Source organism: Arachis duranensis, chromosome 10, assembly GCF_000817695.3.
Source record: "Arachis duranensis cultivar V14167 chromosome 10, aradu.V14167.gnm2.J7QH, whole genome shotgun sequence".
In the NCBI taxonomy this organism is placed as follows: Eukaryota; Viridiplantae; Streptophyta; class Magnoliopsida; order Fabales; family Fabaceae; genus Arachis; species Arachis duranensis.
This window is the reverse complement of record NC_029781.3, coordinates 80,479,843-80,485,523: the sequence shown is the minus strand read 5'-3', so window position 1 is coordinate 80,485,523 and position 5,681 is coordinate 80,479,843.

Sequence of the window (5,681 nt, the reverse complement as noted above, 5' to 3'; positions counted from 1 at the left end):
TAATAATAATTAATAAATATTAAATAAAATAAGTTTTATATCTATTTTTGGTTAATTTTTTTTATTATCAAACATTTTTAACAAAAAAAAAAAAAGAGACAGATAAAGAGTACATTACCTTTATGTTACATAATGAAAATACCTCTCTCTCTCTATATATATAAATGCATAATTTGATCATTATCATGTGAAGCTTTGCTTTAATTCATTTTGAGATAACAATTAGACCTATACATATATATTACACACTTAATTACCCTGCCTGCTAGCTCTAAAGTATAGTTTAGGGGGAAAAATTAGATCCTATGTTAATGAAACTATAACTTCAATTTCCTCATGTATAGAGTTGGTTCACAAAAGATGAGATATATACTCAACAAATTAAACTTGGCGCAAAAATATTATGTTACATCAGCCTCATCAGAGAGTGGAGCATGTGTGTGTGATGTGATGATTTGTTTTCCTTTTGTTTTCTTAATTTTACAGAATTCTCAAGTACCCGACATTGTATGTGTGTATGCTATAATTCTAAGTAGTATTCTAAGCTCTTGCGCATGCACAAAGCAATCATTCTATGCTTGCTACCAAGCTAGCTAGGGTTTCCATATCCTTCATCTCTTGCCTTTTTTCTTTCCAAACCGCTTAAACCAACATTCAGCTTCACCATTCTTTGATTTTAATTTTTAATAAAAAAATCATCCTATTACATGCTTATTTGACAATGATCTTTTTCTTCAATTAACATGATTTTTTTATTGAAAAATATTAAAAAATTATCAAAATTTATTATTTTTAGTTATTAGTTAGTCATTAATATTTAAAAATATAGAATAAAATATATTATTAAATTATTAAACTAAAAAAATTTAATTAAAAAAATTGAGTTAATAGTCATTTAATATTTTTTTAAAAAAAATATATACATTAATGCAACAGTTTTGCAGGTTATGTTAATGACAAAAATATTGATTAATATATACAATAGTCAGTTATTGTTAATTATTAGTGTGTCTACGGCTAGGAATAGGATAAGTAAAATTTTAAATTTAGCTAAATAAATTTCTCATGTGATGTTAAGGTGAAAATAAAGGTTGGTAGGTTAGGTTTGACCCGCCTTTATAACGCATTTTTTTTTGTTTTTTGTTTTTGTTTCATATAACATGCATTTTAATTTGTCCTAAAATAATGGGTCTATTATCCTTCCTACTTTTGTTTTTGCTTTTAGTTTTAGTTTTAACTTGAGTGTAATCCTTTAGCCAGGAATCGTAGCTATCAACTGCCTAGGTAATTTCTATTTTCTACCATAACACAATTCCCACCCTTCAATGCTATGCTACCTTTACTTGCACAATATGTTCCCGGATATCGAAAGTTCTGTTCATATTACAAAAATTATAAAAAGATAAATCTGTTTATAATATATAAAAGGAGGAATCAAAATTTTTTTACAATGAATTAATGATATCTAAGCTATTTATAATTGTTTCAAATAAGCATTATTAAACCAATTATGTAGCAACATAGAGAAGACTATCTATATAACTATATGTTTATGACTTTCTTAAAATTTTTATTATTACGATTCATTAGCTTTAGATAACAAAAAATTCTAAGTATCATATTTTATTGTAATGGAGAAACTCATAACATACAAGAGTCTTCTTTGTATGTATTCAGATATTCCAAATTATAAAACATATTTCAAGCATTAAGACTTTTTAAACTAAGCAACAAAAAAAATTAAATTAACCTCGCTCATTAATTACTTGAATCATTTCTTTTGTTTTTTTTATTATTTTTGCTTTCTTCACTTAATAATTATATTAATAAAAATCCCAAAGAACTAAATATAATTAATACAAATGATATTTCAATTTTAATTAAAAAGGAATAGTATACGTGGCTCTTAAATAAGTGTAATTTAACGAATCAAATATAATAAAAATGATATTTCAATTTTAATCACATACTTATTTTTTCAATTATTTTAATGTGGTTAGGATTATGGGTATTTATGCACTGGGTGAAATTGGATTTGTTTTGATTTGGATCCGACCCTAAATATATATTGAATCTATTTTTTTAGATCCTAATCCGCTTCTAGACCTGATGAAACCTAAATATTTTCGGACCACAACTATATATACCAGATCCAAACCGGATAAAAATTGGGTTTTTAAAACTTTAACAACAATTTATAAAGAAATTTATTTATAAAGAAACTTATTTATGGATGCACTTATTTATAAAGAAGAACTTGTTACAAAAAAGTTGATATCCATATTTAAACTTGAATTTGTCCATAAATTTTAATTTAATGTTTCTTTGATCTATTTTTTAATTTAATAAGTGTGATTAAAAATAAAATAATAATCTTATAATTAATATAATATAATATTAAAATTAATTTAAAACATATATACATTTTTTAGTTCTCTTAAGGTGCACATGGGTCGAGTGAAGTTGAGTTCGCCTTGACCCATACTCGATCCGAAATAATAATTGGTCTATTTTTGAGACCTTCACTCGATCTTAGATACGATAAAATCACACCAAATTAGCTCCTAAAATATTTGAGGTCAGATCAGATTTTCAGACCAGGCCATGTACACCCCTAGTTAGGATTTACGGTTTAAACTTTTTTAACTAGCATGTGTCCTTAATTTAAATGTTTGGAATTTAATTTTAAAATTTAAATTTTTAATGTAATTTTTATATATTTATTAAAGTAAAAAAATTTACATTTTTTATTAATAATAATTTTAATATATGCTTTTAACGTATATATTAGTTAAATCTAAATTTAAATTATTCTTATTAAAATTTTTTATTTTTTTCATATTATCCGAAACTAAATTTAATTAATTTTGAGTTAAGTCTTAAAGTAATTTCTGATATTGACATCGTACATTAAAATTGTTTCTAAACTTTTAATTACACTAATTATGTCCATAAAAATTGGTAAAAATTTATTATGTTAGCCTTTGAAACATTTTTTTTAACGTGTGTAGGCGTGGTTTGATGATATGGATCGTTAGTAACACGTCACTTCATGGTTTGACGACTTTGACCACATGTAATGGTATGATGACGGGTCGATTAGTGACATATATCATAATGACATAGATAGTTATACCACATGTCAACTTGTGCCACATATCACAACATTATTTGTCTATGTATCATTTGATATGTCATCATTATGGATGTACAAATTGATTCTTGAGCTTACATTAAGTGACTCATTTTATTCTCTAAAATTTCATGACATGCATTAAATTAATCACTTCATCAGTTTTTTTTATTTCTTTAAAATTCAAAATTGACAATATTTTTTAATGCAGTCATTTTAATTTTATTTTTTACATTTTGTTTAAATACAAGCATTTATATAAAATATTTAAAATATTTATAAAAATATTTGTATTTAAACATGTAAAAAAATAATTCAAATTAATGTATTAAAAATAATGAGATTTTTAAATTTATAAAAAAATAAAAAAATTGATAAAAGGATTAATTTGGCATATGACATTTAATTTCAAAGACTAAAGTGAGTGGCTTAATACAAAGTCAAAGACTAATTTTGTGCATCTACAATAATGATATAGCGAATGACATATGGATGAATAATGTTGCGATATAGGGCATAAGCTGATACGTGGCCAAATAGTATTGTGGTACATGACAAAATCGTCTATATCAGTATATTCTGTATCATTGATCGACCCATCATACCATTACAGGTTGTCAAACCCTGAAGTAACATGTGTCACTAACTATCTACGTTAGTATGCCATTAATGAAAAATAAATCAAAGAGTAATGTGACACATTTTTATCAATTTCAGAGATATAATTTATACAATTAAAATCTTATTAAAAACGATTTTGGTGTATTATGTCAAATCTCAAATACCACCATAGAACTTAACTAGTTAACCTTAATAGAAAGTCCCTTTAGAAAATTAATTAGCAAAATCTTAAAAAAAAAAAAAGTAAACAACTATTTCTCCTCAGATCAACACAACCGGTTATAAACAAAAGCAGAAGACTTACTTTATGTATGTATGTGGACAAAAAAGGTACAATTGTCCGTATAGCAATGTTTTGAGAAGAGTTAGCATCATGTGTGGAAGAAAAATCTCTAGGAAAAGGATTAGGTTAGATATGACAAGGACCCATGCATTAACTTTGCCACCACAACCATACTAAATAGAGTTAAAGTGTGTCATGGAATTCAACTCCACCTCTTCAAAAATGGTATCCTCAGAATCTGGACTATAGTAATTTGCTTAGAATAATGATTTTTCAAACTTCCATTTTAGATAAAGGGAGGGAAAAGTGGTGCTATTCTTGTTGGGTCCTAGAATGGTCTTCTTTGGAATTGTAGCTGACTAGATGTCATAACCACATATTTCCTATTCCTAGGATTTCAATTGGGATTCATTGTTTTAGTTTAGTTCAGTTGCAATTCAAAGTTAAGAGAAGAAAAAGGAGTGCACGAAACATGCATATAATTGAATGATTAGTTCATATGATATTCAAAGCTACGAAAATGGATCAAGTCAAGTAAAACATATTATTGAACTAGATAGTGTTTGAAAGCTGTCATTACAGAGATAGATATTAAAGTGTATATTTTATCATTTAGATAGCAGTGTTTAAAAGTTGTCAATAAGATAGATGTTCATAGATTGGATTGAATTTAGTCAAAATTTTAATTTGATTTATGTAAAAAAAAAAATTTGAATTAGATTCAATATGGTAATATGAGACACTTTTCACAATACAAAAGAAAAGAAATAAAATAACCTAACAAATAATATAGTATTTTATTTTTCTTAATTTTTGTTGGACCTATCGGATTTGCGGATGCAATATACTAGCGTCTGATTCTGATACTATGTATTATGAATAAAATATTTATTATCTATTATCTATTACTAATTTTACAATCAAAATGTGCTACATGTTATTCTCTTATTAAATTGAAATTAAATCTTTTCCTTCAAAATTTAAGAGTTCTCTCATAGTCTCTCTTTTTTCTCTATCTCTCTCGTTCATTCACTCACTTTATCTCTCTTATATATATAATTATATTAATGACTAATTACAAATTTGACAATCAAAATATACAACATAATATTATCTAATTGTATTCAAATTAAATTAAAATTAAAATATAGCTATATTATACATTATATTTATATATTACTAACTAATTTAATAACTAAAATGTATTACATACATGACACTCTCTTATTAAAATTTTAGAAAATATTTTCCTCCAAAGTTAATAAACCTCCTTTTTACATTCTCTTATCTACCCTTTTCTTTTTTTTCTATTTCTCTCTATTCTTCCTACTCTCTATATATTTTATATTTTATATTAGTAATTTGAAAAATCAAAATGTATCACTAGATATTTTTTATTATAATTAAATAAAATTTTTTCTTAACTTCCAAAATTAACAAATTTCCTCTCTCTTTCTTCTTCTTTATCTTTCTCTCTTTTTTCTCTCATTCTCTATTTTCTTTATCTTTCTATTCTATAAAAAATAAAATTAACGACATAATATAATTTAAATAAAAAATTATTATTATATGCATTCTTTTATTTAGTTTTAAATTTTTACTGCTGTTACGGCCTGGCCTAAACATCACGCGGGCCGACCCGAT